This window comes from Diceros bicornis, chromosome 10 (genome assembly GCF_020826845.1).
Source record: "Diceros bicornis minor isolate mBicDic1 chromosome 10, mDicBic1.mat.cur, whole genome shotgun sequence".
NCBI classification, from domain to species: domain Eukaryota; kingdom Metazoa; phylum Chordata; class Mammalia; order Perissodactyla; family Rhinocerotidae; genus Diceros; species Diceros bicornis.
This window is the reverse complement of record NC_080749.1, coordinates 41,205,178-41,221,134: the sequence shown is the minus strand read 5'-3', so window position 1 is coordinate 41,221,134 and position 15,957 is coordinate 41,205,178. Positions and strand designations below refer to the sequence as shown.

The window sequence follows — 15,957 nt, the reverse complement described above, 5'->3', positions numbered from 1 at the left end:
ACTAGGCCTTTTCCACATCCCTCCCCACACTTAGCACTGGGCCTTGGAAATAAATGCTTAACTAGAATCCATTGAATTCCATTGAAAATTTCAAAAGAAAAGCCCAAAAGAGATTTTTTTTAACTTGAGATTTTAAGTAAAGGTAAAAATAATATCACACATTCTTGTACACCAAATGCTTTCTATAATTCATTAATCGAATATTTACTAACTACTAAATAGCAACTATTTTGCTTCAGTATGAAGAACTGAACCACAAACTGAATTTATAGATTTTAATACCATTTAAGAGCTAATGATTCTTTTTATTCTTCACTGTGACTTTTACTTATAATTTCCTTGTTTGTGAAACAAAGGTAGCATATCACGTATTTTATAGTTATTAGAATGATTAAATGAATACTAACATAAATGCTTTGGAAACTGTGAACCTATGTTATTTTGCTTTGTTACTCTAAAAGCATCTACAATTTTACTATTTCATTTATTTATTTATTTATTTATTTATTTATTTATTTATTTATTTAGTGAGGAAGATCAGCCCTGAGCTAACATCTGCCAATCCTCCTCGTTTTGCTGAGGAAGACTGGCCCTGGGCTAACATCCATGCCCATCTTCCTCCACTTTATATGGGATGCCACCACAGCATGGCTTGACAAGCGGTGCATTGGTGTGCGCCTGGGATCCAAACTGGCGAACCCTGGGCCACCGCAGCAGAGCGCGTGCACCCAACTGCTTGTGCCACTGGGCCGGCCCCCTGTTTTATTTATAACTGGTCCCAGCTACTCTCTATACCAGTTCCAACAGAATTTGCTGCAATGATAGAAATGTTCTGTATCTGCCTATTACTATAGCCACTTGCCATATGTGGTTATTCAGCACTTAAAATGTGGCTAGTGAGGATAAGAAACTGAAATTTTTTTTTCTTTTTTTTTTTTGCGAGGAGGATCAGCCCTGAGCTAACATCAGATGCCAATCCTCCTCTTTTCTGCTAAGGAAGATTGGCCCTGGGCTAATATCTACGCCCATCATCTTCTACTTTATATGGGACACCACCACAGCATGGCTTGACAAGAGGTGTGTCGGTGTGAGCCTGGGATCCTGGGATCCGAGCCTGGGATCCTGGGATCCGAACCTGTGAACCCTGGGCTGCAGCAGCGGAGTGCGCTCTCTTAACTGCTGCGCCACCAGGCTGGCCCCGAAACAGAATTTCTAATTTAAAAATTTAAATAGCCCATGTGGTCAGTGGCTACCATATTGGACATCACAACTCTGTGGCTTCAGAAACATATTATCTTTTCATTGTTAAAAATAAAAATTTCAAGAGATAAAATTTTGTTTTCTCAGCCAGTTGCACTCTTTTCAATATGGGATAGTACTATAATAAAAATAAAAGACAACAACTTAGAGAAGCAAAATCCACTGAATATAGCTCATTTGGCAAATGGGGTCTTTAAAAACAAACTATTAAAATTTCACTTTGATGTAGCTTATTTGGCAAGTGAGAACTCCAAAATATCTAAATATTTTTATATTTAGATATATACAGATCTTTATATATAGGTCCAAAATATCTAAATATATACCAAAGACTGGCACATATTAGGTGCTTCACGAACAACTATTAATTTGAAAAAAGAACAAATGAGAGACTGCCTTTTTGTGTACATCTCAGTATCTCTAAATTAGAGGCTGACCTTGCCCTCCAACATCACCAACAGGTACAACCTCTACTTCCTGAGTGACCTCTACCTGAAATGTGTCACTTGGGACAGGAAATGTACAAGACAAGGACCCTTCCTTCAAGAAACTACAATCTACTTGGAGGAAAGAGACAAGAGAAAAGTTAACCAGTACAAATTCACAGTCCAATACAATAGAAACCCACCATGGGGAGTTCATCATTAAAAGCCAAAGAACAAATAAAGCCATTTGGAGAAAGAGAGATGACTGTTAGCCAGAGTGTTCCAAGAAGGTCAGTCACACACACGAGGATTTGAACTATGTATTGGGGGACTGCAAGTATTTAAACCTTGAAGTGCAAGGAGGTAGGGAACAGTGAGTAGAAATGAGTTTTGCTGAAGGGGAAGGTTCAGGGAGGAAAGTAATTGGGATTTGACTGTGAAGGGTACGTATCTATGGAGTTTCAAGCAGCCCTGCAGGGTAAACAATGGGGAGTCACGGAAGGTTAGAGGAGAGAGGGACAACCAAGGTTATAAACAAAGTATTTAATTATTCATTCACCCAAAACAGGCACCTGGTCCTTAACATATGTTCAGGCACACTGCTAGGTGAGACAGTTACAACGATGGCTGTGACACAGTTCTAAACCGGGCAGGGCTCACAACATAGCCAGGAACACAGACACAGAAACAACTCGAACACAGTGTGACATGTGTTTGTGGCAGAGTTTTGTGCAAAGTGCTAAGAAGCACAGGTGGGAAGGTTTAAATGTGGAGAGAAGGGCCAATGAAGCCTTCGCTAAGAAGGGGACATTGAGGTAGACCTTGAAGGAAAAAACCACGGGCTCACCAGGCAGAGAAGCGCATACTAGTTAGCTACAGAAAAGCCTTCAAGAAATATATAACTTGTTGGGAAGCTCATATTTCTGTGAAATTAAAGGTCGCTGAGGTTATATCATTCACATATATAGAGAGGATCAAATCCTTAAAAGCACAGTGTTAAAGAATGTTACCGTATAAGCTATATTTTAGGATTAATCATAGTCATCAACTGTCTTCTCAGCTATGATTTCAGAAGACTATGAATGCTAAAAGCATTGACAAAAATATTAGAATAAACATAAGCAATACAGAACAAGATATAAAATTAATTAAATGATCTAGTGGTATTTTAAAGTATGAAAAGAAACATATTTGACATTCAAGGTAGAAAGAACATTAACAAAAACAAATCAAATTATCATTTGTGAAGACCTTATCTAGGCCAGACATAATTTCAACCTTTTTCTCTGGCAGAAATTGTTTACAATAATCATGCAAAAAGCAGGAGAAAAACTGGGGGGAAAATGAGAGAATTGTGCTTTAGAAAATGTCTTCTCTTTTAGGAAAGAAAGAAGATTCTTTGCTTTTAAAAGTATCATGTGGGCCGGCCCTGTGGCTTAGCGGTTAAGTGCACGCGCTCCGCTGCTGGCGGCCCGAGTTCGGATCCCGGGCGCGCACCGACGCACCACTTCTCCGGCCATGCTGGGGCCGTGTCCCACATACGGCAACTAGAAGGATATGCAACTATGATGTATAACTATCTGCTGGGGCTTTGGGCGGGGGGAAGAAGGAGGATTGGCAATAGATGTTAGCTCAGAGCCGGTCTTCCTCAGCAGAAAGAGGAGGATTAGCATGGATGTTAGCTCAGGGCTGATCTTCCTCCAAAAAAAAAAAAAAAAAGGGTCTCATGTATGCTTGTTGGCTTCCACCTGACAACTGGATCGACTCCAATCACATACGAGGATACTGTCTTCATTTTACATCCCCACTTTGCCTGTTAGCATGGCAGACAATAAACTTTTTTTTGCAAGAATATTACCTACAAATGTTTACATTGTATATAGGTGAAATTCTGAGCAAGCAATATTAACAATTACATTTTAAAATACAGTATTGTTATTGGAAATTAAATATACCTGCTGTCTAAAACAAAACAAAACATAAAAGAAACAAACAAACCCTGAAGTCAAGCTACAAAGCAACTGCACGAATTCCAGTTAAAATCAGTGATGGCATTTTGCTAAAAGCAAGATAAACTCATAGGAGGTAGTGTTTGTAAAACAGTAACAAAAGATAAAAGACTTGATTTTATAGACAAGTTTTCATAATTGACCAAAACTAGAAATCTAACTTTTATATTATTGAAGTCTCGTGTAATTCACTGTATAACTACAGACAGAAAGCTTTAAAAAATAATTTAACCCAGCAATTACATTCTTGGGCATTTCCCCTAGAGAAATGTGTTATGATAACACAAAAACCTGTACACAGATACTTATAGCAGCTCTATTTGTAAGCTGAAATAATAAATTGAAAATAACCCAGATGTCCTTCAACAGGTAAACGGTTAAACAAACTGTGGTACATCCCTATTATGGAGTACTCAGCAATAAAACAGAAAAGAATATTGATACACATAACAACCTAGATGAATCTCTAAAGAATTATGTTCAGTGAAAAAGAAAAACAAAATAAAACTTCAAAGTTACTGTGTGATTCCATTTACATAGTATTCTTAAAATGACAAAATTACAGAAATGGAGGATGATTAGTGGTTGCTGGGATTAAGGAGGTGGTGACGGTGGAAGAGAAGTGGAGGGTGTGGCTATAAAAGGGCAACATGAGGGACCCTTGTGATGATGTTCTGTATCTTGATTGTATCAATGTCAATATCCTGCTTGTGACACTGTACTATAGCTCTGCAAGACGTTACCGCTGGGGGAAACTGGGTAAAGAGTACACAGGATCTCTGTATGATTTCTTATAACTGCATGTGAATTCATAATCATCTCACAACTGAAAGTTTAATTTTTAAAAATTGTAGTTTGTTCAAATTTTATCACAGTGATTACTTGAGGTTGGGTGAGGAACCACCAAAATGTTTAAGACTATTTCTAACTATACTATTAAAACTAAACAAAGGTTTGCTGCACCCATTGGGTCAAAACAAGCTATGAAATTTCCCATTTTATTACTTTTAATGTTTATATAATTTTACAGTACTAATTATACTTGTATTATTTTAGTAACATTTTTCCTTTGAAAAACCTCATGTGCTTAAAATTACATCTACTTTTGACCTCAATTCATCAGCAGAGTATACGAAAGGTATTACTAATTCCCAAAAGGCAAGGACACAGAAAGTTCGCACAATGTCATACTGCCAAAGCCTGGCCAAGCTGGTTTGGTGCTTGACAGCTGCATATTAATAGTTTGAGACAGAGTCCTATGTAAAAATTTATCTCACCATAGTAATAATCCAGGCAATTAAGGTTAAAATGAATATGAATCAATCTGTTTAAAATCTTCTGGGGCCGGCCCCGTGGCTTAGCGGTTAAGTGCATGCGCTCTGCTGCTGGCGGCCCGGGTTCGGATCCCGGGCGTGCACTGACACACCGCTTCTCCGGCCATGTTGAGGCCGCGTCCCACATACAGCAACTAGAAGGATGTGCAACTATGACATACAACTATCCACTGGGGCTTTGGGGGAAAAAAAAAATAAAATTATTAAAAAAAAAAAAAAATCTTCTAATTAGTGTTTTTTAGTAAGGAGTTTGATATAATAAATTATCTAGCAAGTTGTATTACAAAGGTAATTCTTTTATACAGCAGAATGCAGTTTTTCCAACAAAACATACATGATAAAAAATTTTGAGGGTCTAACACCAAAAAGTTTACCAAATTAGTTTACAAAAAGAGAGAGGGCTGGTATTTGGCAGAGAGAATTATATCCAAGAGTAGTAGACGAAGGTATTCCAAGACTGAAATTTAGAACTCATTCATTCATTTAAGGTATCTAAAAAGACTAGAGGTGGGCCGGCCCCGTGGCTTAGCGGTTAAGTGCGCGCACTCCGCTACCGGCGGCCTGGGTTCAGATCCTGGACGCGCACTGACGCACCGCTTCTCCGGCCATGCTGAGGCCGCGTCCCACATGCAGCAACTAGAAGGATGTGCAACTACGACATACAACTACCTACTGGGGCATTGGGGAAAAAAAAAAGGAAGAGGATTGGCAATAGATGTTAGTTAGCTCAGAGCCGGTCCTCCTCAGCAAAAAGAGGAGGATTAGCATGGATGTTGGCTCAGGGCTGATCTTCCTCACAAAAAAAAAAAAAAAAAGAAAAAAAAAAGACTAAAGGTGGGGCCGGCCTGGTGGCACAGCGGTTAAGTGCTCGCGCTCTGCTTCGGCAGCCCAGGGTTCGCAGGTTCGGATCCCGGGCATGCACCGATGCACTGCTTGTCAAGCCATGCTGTGGTGGTGTCCCATATAAAGTAGAGGAAGATGGGCACGATGTTAGGCCAGGGCCAGTCTTCCTCAGCAAAAGGAGGAGGATTGGGATTGGATGTTAGCTCAGGGCTGGTTTTCCACACAAAAAGTAAATAAATAAAAAGACGAGAGGTCAAGACTAAGTCATACAAAAAGATAAAATCCCTGGTGTAGACTATCTCAGAGAAGGAGGCCATGGGAACACAGAACTGATATACTCCAGTAACATCTTAGGATGGTGGATTTACGAATTTACGCTGCTTCTAAGGAAAACTGTATTCAGAGTTCCGAACAAGTGACCCACAAACAATATTTTGGAAAACTGACACCTGCCAATATACTGTCCAAAGATTTCAGACTGACACACATTTTTCATCTGCTAACAGTCTGAGTTTGACATTTAACAGCTGAGTTGTTTATCACGGGTCTCAAAATCATAGCAGTTCTTGTGAAAGTCCAGTTGGGTATTCTGATTCCTTTTTCAGTGCTTTTTAAAAACTGACTTTGTTGCTTATTCAGTCATTGACAGACAATAAGTGGAAAATTCCCATCAGTGCATTAGTCTGAGATTCAAGGTAAGATTCAATGAGACCATTTATTCTAGCAGAGGTCACAAGAGATTTTCAAAACATTCTCCTGCTTATTCATAACAACAGAAGGGAATGTTTTCAATAATAGATAAGTTTGTACTTATAAAGGCAGATAAACTGCACAAAGAATAAAGAAAAGCACAAAACACAATAAACCAAAGTACTGCTGTATGAAAATGGAAATAAGAACTTACTTAAAATGGCAAGTCTTGAACCATAAATTATGGTTCTTCATAAATAATGCATTTTCATTGAGATCAATTATTTTACACAGGCTATGTGGTAAAGTATTTCAGGAAATATAACCAAAATAATCAAGCTCATGATTAAAACCTTTTCTGAAATCACTGTCTTATTGGTGGTAAAGAGTACCTTTTCAGACGCAGGCTTTTTCCAAAGAAAGCCACTGATAGTGGTTAACACAGCTGTCTATCTAGATTCTGACAAGGTAACAACACACACCTAAAAAGTAGGTTTAGCTAAAACTTAGTTAATACAAGTCATTTTACAGCTCATCTTGAACACTTAGAGAACAATTTTGCATATTTATTTATATACCAGAGTTTTCTAGGACAATTCTTTCCAGTTCACGTTCCCAACTAGATTGTAAAATTAATCGCAGATTCCTCAAAGATGGAGACTCTCAATACCGAATCCAGCACAGACTCTAAAACACTTGGGAGAATCAGTTTTTGGCCACGAGCGCTAGCACAGAGTCTGATACAGGGCAGGGGACTAATGAGTGTTGATTTAACAGAACTAAAATGAAGCACCTATCTTTTAAAATAAGAAGTATCCAAAACAAAACACAACACTTCACACACAGTAGGACTCCAGCAAGTATCTGAAGCATAATTGTGTTCAGTCCCCTTGCTTGGACACCTGGTGGCACTCAGGAATAAGAAGTTACATCTAACTAGATCAGCCCTTGTTTCCCATTCAATCCAGGGTATAGGTGTCAGAAAACATGATGCACTTCACTGCAAAGTGGTTATTACTGGTTTCCAGTTTACAGGAGTGTTTACAATTCTCGTGAAGGTATGGAACCTGAAGAGCACGTTCAAGCATTTACTTTGATCACGACACTGAGAATTCATTTAATATTGCATACATTAGTAGTATAAGTGATTCTCCTTTTTGAAAATAATGTACTTATTGCAAAAGGAATACAGCCAATCTCACTATTTTTAAACTACTGTTTCTGGATGTATACATATGTAAGTTCTATAGAGATTTTTCTTTTTCTCTTTGTGGGGCAGAGCAGGATCTAAAAGAAACTCTCTTCATTAGATTTTTTAATTGCTTTTTTTTAAAAACACAAATCCAAGAGCACAAATCCAAGTAAAATATCATCCTGTTGAAATCCATCACAATTTCTGAACACTGGTAGGTTGTCTGCATGCAAAAATCCGAGTTAAATTAAAAGTATTTATATTCTATAATGACATATGGATCAGTGAGTTCCTATGAACATAAAGTGGTCATGGAAAAGCAACATGTTTTCAGAAGAACAACTCTGTCTCAGTTTAATTTATTCATTTCTTTGAGGACAAATCAAACCAAAGCAAGTGGTAAGTGGGTCTTTCTCATTTTAACAAGACTAGCCCCCTCTAACCACTACCCTAATTCCCCTTCTGTTTCTATCCAACTGCTGGAAAATTTAGTCTCAATCAGGAGTTAAGCCTCAAATATGCACAGCAGACTGGCTGTTAACAAATGAGTCCAAGAGGGTAGCCACTGACTCAGCCATTATGGAGTCAAATGTTTGTCTGCCTGCAACACTTATATTTTCAGGAGCTGAGCACTTTAGGCATACAACTTCAATTTTCTTCCCTTATCCTGGAGGGTAAATTGTAATAAATTCTTGAGGAGAAGATGGTACATTCTTGCTGAGGAAAAAATATAACGGAATGAGAATGCTTGATGTTCTAAGAGTCATGAAATATAAGTACTAGAAGCACTCTAGAGAGAATCTAGTCTAACTCCTTCATTTCACAGATGAGAAAACTAGACCCCGGAGGAGTTAAATGACTTCCTCATGGGACATACACCTGCTTAGTAGCACAGCCAGGACTAGAACTAAAGCCTCTTGATATCCATTAAACCATTGTCTGTTGGTTTACATCAAGTATCTTTCAAACTTCTCTTCTAGTCTTTCTTGCTTTGACAGTTTCCTGCCAATTTCAAGTGTGACTAATTTTGCACAGAAAAGAAAGTTTGAAGAGTTAATATACAAGCTGCATTTTAGTCCATAAATGATTAAGACTTTCTAACACTTTCTTCATGTATTGACTAGGAAAGACATTGTATAAAATGACTACTACTTAGAACTACAAATGCAATAGTTGTATACATATTTAAGAAGTATGCTTTACATTCTGCAAGTGTTTCCACTCTAGCGCCTGTAATATAATACTATCAGTCTCCACCTTTTAAATCTAACAGTTTATTAAAGTATATTTACCCAAACCTCGTACATGTGTTGGTTTGCTGTGTTTACATGCCTCTAAGTATTGCCTACATAAAGAAGCTATAACTTTCCTTTTAAAAAAGGCCCTTATTTGATTTATTTTGCTGGATTCTCTTCCTTACAGGCAATCTCTTGCAAACTATCAAACTCATTATAATTTTCCTTTAGTAGCTTATTTCCTCCCTGAAATATCCTGTTTAGATTCATCATCATATTGACTAAGATCATAGAAAGCAAGCCAATAATTTGCCTGGCATACAGTAGATGCTACAGAAAGCATCATCAAGTAACACAATGTACGAGTAAAAATAACGACTTCAACGTATTAACTGCTGGCTCTGAGCTAGGCCCTGTTGTAAGTGCTTTACATGCGTTAACTCCTTTAGTCCTCATAACAATCATATGAGGTGGGTATGTTTATCATTCTGTTTCAAAGATGAGCAAAATGAGATCCAGAGAGATTATATAACTTACCAAGTTACACACCTAGCAAATAGAAGTAACAGAATTGAACTGACAGTCTGGCTGCTAACCACAGCACCTCACTGCCTTAATAAACTTCTCATGGGCTTCAATCAGTGTGAAGGTGAAATCCCAAGGACTTTCCCTGGCCTAAACTACCATGGTTAATCTTGGACTAGGGTGGGGGTAGACCGTAAGACCTTCAAAACAGTATATGCTTTAATCCCTTCCCCTCACTTCCCAAAATGGTATTGTTATAAAAAAGAGAAAACTATTTAAGATGAACATGATGGAGATTCAAAAGTCTCAAGAGAATCCCAACTTGCTTGTTGCTATGATTTGATGTAGGAGGGGGAACAGGACTGATTATATACACAAATGTTTAGGAAAACTTCTTTTCTTAAAAAGAAATAAAAAAGACACCAAGGACTTTGGGAATCTTGAGCTGAAATATATCTTAGACCAAGGCAATCCAAACCCTGCATTTTTAAAAGGAGGAAGCTATGACCCAAATGTTAGGTGGTTTGTTGAGGTCATAAGGTTTCGAGGCAGAGCTCCTAATTCTAGTTTAGGGTGCTTTTCACCTCCCTCTCATGTTTGCAATTTAAGAGAGAGCTTATAGTGGACCAGAATTTCAGACGCCACCTACCCAGTGTTTTAAAAGTCTATTTGTAACTGGGTTGTGGGTGTCTATGAAAAACTGTATTTCAAGCTCCAGGCCAGGCCCCCAAAGCCTGCATAGTACCCTGATATCCCCACTTCAGCTACACTTTTTACCTAACTTTCATACATAACACCATTTTTATGACAAAAACCTACATTCGCTCTAAATTCAACCCGGAATACTAGGCACCAACTTCTATACTCTATGTACAATCATCCCTCGGTATCCACGGGGGATTGGTTCAAGGAACCCCCGCGGATACCAAAATCCACAGATGCTCAAGTCACTTATATAAAATGCCATACTACAATGAACACAGTCAGCGCTCCTTATCCATGGGTTTCGCAACCGTGGTTGGTTGAATCCCTCGGATACCAAGGGCTGACTGTAAGTGGCCCCTGAAAAGGGGCTTTCTCTGCCTCTACAAACAGACAGATGCACTGGTGATGTGGGGGGGGGGGGGCAATCCAGATTCAGAAAGAGCAGGATAAACACCCTTGGATATTTGCAACTCACAAAGTTTATATTTAATACAGATAATAACTGTAGAAATCAAACGTGCCTTGGCTGTTGAAGCAACAGGGTTACTGGTTCCCCTGGCCCCTCTCTCCTCACCCTTCATTTGTGAATTCTGAAGTATGTGAGAGCTATATGATATAGTATCTGCCTACAGGGACTGGCATCTACCCAATCAGCAGGGATTATTCAGTTCATGACAAATGCTTCTTCACAACGACATGACTTTAAATAATTCAGACGCTTCCACATTTTAATTTGTATATTTTATAGTATTAAAAATTTACAATCTAATCTGACACTTTATCATCTTCAATGAACCACTATATGAGTCATAATAAACCATATTATCAAGACTATGAATAATAAAATGATCAGCAATGTAGCCAACATTTATTGGTATATCAAACAAAAGTAAATCTAAATCATAAAAAAAAAAAACTTAGTCCAATGACAAATGGGATATCTGCAGCATTCTAGGTTTAATTGAAGAGCACTATCATGTAATATCCCCAATTTAGTTTGGCAACATAGCCTCCAAAAGATTAGGATAATTCCACTGAATTATCAAAGTGAGCAACATTTGAATGTTGTACAAGTTCTCAACTGAAACCAGCGAGCACATGAATTATTGTTCTTGGTGACTTAGGGCCTGATCCCCTTACCTTAAAAAAAGCCTGATATTTCTTACAGTGGGCATCAAAATGACCTCCTGACAGCTATCATCACTTACTGGCAGTATATGAAGGTTTACATCCAGGTATGCTTACAGTTTTACTTCCTCTCTCTCTGTTTGCAGCTATGGTAGTCACAGTTTGGGTGTGAAATAGTTACTTAGTTTTCCAAACATATCCAGCCCACTGGTGTTATGTTTCAGATTCCTCTTTCCCCTTCAGTGCAGGAAAGGCACTACAAAACCATTTAACACATTGAAGAAGTAATTATCTCCCACTACACTGAAGGCGTGAAGGCAACTTCCCCAAAGTGACATAAAATTCCATGGATGTTTATGCCCTGGAATAACCTCGACTTTATCTTCCAGTGAAGAATGAAAGCATGATGTCCATTTTAGAATAAAGCAAATTAGGGATTTACCTCTTGATTGAAATAGAAACATTAGATTATAGAGCATTCTCAAAATATCTTAATAATTCAAAGCAGTAAGGCGAGGGACTGGACTTATCAATTAATTGGCATCATCCAGGATATGAAAATTCTATTTAGATTGATCCCTGGTCAACAGCAAGAAAATCATTTAGTTTTAAAATTGGCAATAATTGGATTTTTAAAAATTAAGTGAATTTAAAAGTTTAAACTAAAATTACTTTCCCTTGGGGCCGGCCCAGTGGCGCAAGTGGTTAAGTGCGCGTGCTCCACTGCGGGGACCGGGGTTAGATGGTTCGGATCCCGGGCGCGCACCAACGCACCGCTTGGCAACCCATACTGTGGCGGCATCCCATATAAAGTGGAGGAAGATGGGCATAGATGTTAGCCCAGGGCCAGTCTTCCTGCTCAAAAAGAGGAGGATTGGCAGATGTTAGCTCAGGGCCGATCTTCCTCACACACAAAAAAACAAAAACAAACAAACAAAACAATTACTTTCCCAATATGTATAGCTCTGAAAAGAAAGAAAGCTGCAATTCTGACTTGATACAGACTTAATCCAAATACTCAAGGTCATGAAATTGCTCAAGTTTTTATTAAACTGAGTTTGGTAGCAGTTTCTTTAAATTCAAATTATGTTAGAGCTACGTGCAGAATTAGGTTCGGTTTATCCAGCTTATAAATGCAGCAGTAACATATTTTGTTTTTCTGGATGAATGCCAACTGCTCCTACTTTCTGCTTACCTTCTCTTATGCTTTCCATCACTACCCTGATCCCTATCTCCCTCCAAAATCAACACAGGTAAGAATTAAGATAACTGGACACTTAGTTCCCCAATTTAGTATCTTCAGTATAACATGCAAGACACGAAATGCAGCACCTTCTCCTTATATAATAGTGGGGGTTGGGGAGGGAAAACACAGTTTGTGTTATTTTGATCAAAACACAGTTTACGTTATTTTCAATTTTGAACGATCACCAGTTTAAAACTGCCTCTCTTCAAATATTTATAACAAATAGAATATATTTCTAACTGAAAGCCTACCTTTACTTGAAGCAGGTAAAACTATTTGCACAGCCAGTCCTGTATATACATTATCTATATACGGGAAAGGATTATTTCAATTTCTAATGTAGCAGAGAAACTAAATACGATTTTACTTTCTAATCTTCATATCAAATCAAATAAGCACATGTTAAACTCTGCTGTAATATGATATTGTTACATAAGTTTCCTGTTGGCATCTACAAACACCTCCCAATATCCTACAGAGTGTTACTAACTCTAATTTGGAGTTAAATCTCTAAATTAGAAGGTCCACTGATTACAGATGTACCTGAAAAACAATGTAGCAGCCAAAAGACACAACCATTCCCAGTACAGTTGTTTTTTTTTTTTTTTTCCCACATTCTGTTGGGTCCTTAACTAAAAAAGACTCTCATCTTATACTTTTCAATTCCCTTAATCCACACAAAGTAGGTGCTGGAAGACAGCTGGACAATCAACTTACTATTTTCCTGAATCTGATACAAAATAATCAAGTGTGGAGAGGCTTACAGTAAAACTCAACCTCCAAAGCACACTGTGTCAAATAAAAGCACACACAGTATGCTTTTCAACATCAGAAACACTTATTTTGCATGAGTGGTTCTCATTTCATATTACCATTTTCCATAACTGCTTCAAAGGCACCAGAAATGAAAATACTTCTATAGCAATACACTGCATTCAAAAAGAGAAGCTGTCTTCTACTTTCCTTTTTAAAATAAAAGAATCTAAGCCCAATTCTAGAGAAGCACCTCCTTGAAAAATTTGCTTTTCTGCATTAAAGAAAATAAAATTTTCCCCAAAATGTATACTAATCATTACTGATTTTACAAAATAATTATTCATTAAAAGTTGTAGAGCTGTATTTATTTTTCAGTCAAACTCAGTAACAAGAAGAGAAAGAACTCAGACCTCAACTAATAAATTACATCTTGAAATACACATGATTGTGATGTCCCCGTGTTACTTTCAATGGTAACTGACACGCCCCGAATTTAACTGTACCAGACAGTTCTATCTGTCCCATCGCTGACTAAACACTGCTTCTCTGTTTCTATTCATTATGTATTATAAGAGGTCTAAGCACAACCCAGTATGACGAGAAAAAAATTACAATTCTTATGACAGCAAAGTGATGCATTCACGATCTCTCTTGCAGTACATCCCTGTCCATGAGCATTAACAGACATTTTTTGATAAAGCTAAAATACGTCGGCTGCAAGCTCATTACTCTAAGAACCTTGGACACCCGTTCCTGCAGGTTTTCAGAAAACCCTCGTAAAAACCAGGCGATATTCAAATCTTGCAAACCAAACTTGCCAAGAACCTTGTGCAATGATCAATAACCTTGGCTACACCGCCATTGGCCCCAAATTCGCGGTCCTGGAGACCAGTGCAGCAGAAACCAGCCGAAGGGCTAGCAGAAACCCAACAGAACTGCCGCGCTCCCCCTCCGCCGCCCTCTCTGCCGCATGAAGAGAGGCGAGGAGAGAAGAGCGGAGCGAGGCTCACCAGCTCCGAAGATGCTCCGGTGACCTCCGGCTGCGCGGCGAGAGCTGGGCCGGGAAGGCGCTACTGCAGCCGCGGCTGGCCGTGTGGACTATGCCCCGGTGCATTCCTTGCATTCCTGCACAATCTGTCGCCAGCCGAGGAGCTGGCGGAGCGCGTCCCCCCCGGACACACACACCTGCCTAGTGCTGCGCCCCGAGCGGCCACGGCCGCCGCGGCGCCTCCACTGCCTGCGCTCCCTGTTTGTCGCACTCGGCCAACACGCAGCCAAATCTGGGCCCCGCCGCTCACCCCCTCGCTTCCCGGGCAGGGGGCAAAGGGGAGAGGGCCGGGCAGCCCCAGCGGCCGGCAGGGACACGCGATCCGCCAAAGGGGTGCCGCAGCTCCGCTTCAACTCCTGGCAAGGAGAGGAGGAAGCGGCGGCGCAGGAGGACAGCCGGGGAAGCTCCGGGCTGGGGAGACGGGAGGGGTGGAGCGTGAGGATACGCGGCGAGGAGACAGGGGCGCACTGGGCAGAGCGGGGTGGGCAGGCCCGGCAGAAGCGCGGGACTCAGGAGGCGGGCGCGAGACCGTGCAGGCAGCAGGAGCATGGGAGGGGGCCAGGATGCAGGATCTGGGGCTGGAGGGACGGACAGACGGCCCTGAGGGCTGGGGAAGGCGGGTGCGCCGGGGTGCCGGGGGCGCGGGGCGGCGTGCCAGGCGGGCAGGAGCAGGGAAGCCTCTGGGCTGGCGTCCAGGAGGGCTCGGCGTGCCGCTCAAGTTTGGGGCTGGGGCTCTGGATCCGAAAACGCCAACGTGGGGAGGGGTCGTGCGCGGCGTGAAGGGGAGACTCGGGGAGAGTAATCGCCGGGAAAAGCAAATGGAGGGTGAAACTTGTGCGCCCGCCGGGGGGAGGGGAGCAGGCAGGCGAGTGCGGGCAGGAACACGAGGCGGGGCAGGAAAGCCGAGGCGGCCGCGCGGCGGTGGGGACGGAGTAAAGAGAAGGAGGCGCCCGTGCCCCCGGCGCCCCTCGCAGGCAGGTCCCGGCTCGGGCGCGAGGGCCGGGGGTCTCGTGGGCAGGAGTGTCTGCGCCCGCCCGCGAGCCCGCACACTTACTTTCCAGGTTAGGCAGCAGCCGTCGTCGCTCCGCAGATCAGGGACATCGGCTCCGAGGGGTCGCCGCTGCGACACTCGAAAAAATTAAAAAAGTGCCGCGGCCGAGCTGCTGCCCGCCCCTCCCTCCCCCACCCGCCCCCTCCCCCGAAGCGGCTCTCCCACCACCCCCGGCGGCGGCGGTGGCCAACTTGCCCCTCTACCCCGTGCCCATGGTGCCGCCTCCGCGGCCGGCGTCGACACGGACTCAGCCCCGGAGCCCCCTCTACCGCCCAGAGGCCGCCGCCACCGCCCGCCCAGCCGCCAGCCCGCCTGCCCAGCCAGCCCCGGGCTCCCGGGAACGTCAGCACGCCGCCGTCTCCGGACCTGCTCGCTGCCGACCCCATTGGTCAGAAGGAGAAGGCTGGTCCTCCCCATTGGCCCGGCCCTCATATTGAATGGGCCAATGGGAACTGTGGTTTCAGGTCGCCATAGAGACCGATGCTGTGAAGAGCGAAAGGGCCTGGAGAA

At 41.6% G+C, this 15,957-nt stretch overlaps 1 protein-coding gene across 2 annotated transcripts in view; it reads right to left on the bottom strand.

The window, feature by feature from the left end:
- The window catches only part of PKP4 (plakophilin 4), a 242,056-nt gene extending 226,504 nt beyond the window's left edge, over positions 1-15,552 (bottom strand). The window contains exon 1 of one of the 2 annotated variants that reach the window (XM_058549019.1): positions 15,451-15,552. The gene's annotated coding sequence lies outside the window, so the exon portion shown is untranslated. Of the gene's footprint in view, positions 1-14,358; positions 14,405-15,450 lie in introns of those variants that run through there. The other variant, XM_058549020.1, reaches the window with a different exon arrangement.
- Positions 15,553-15,957: the final 405 nt, after the last annotated feature.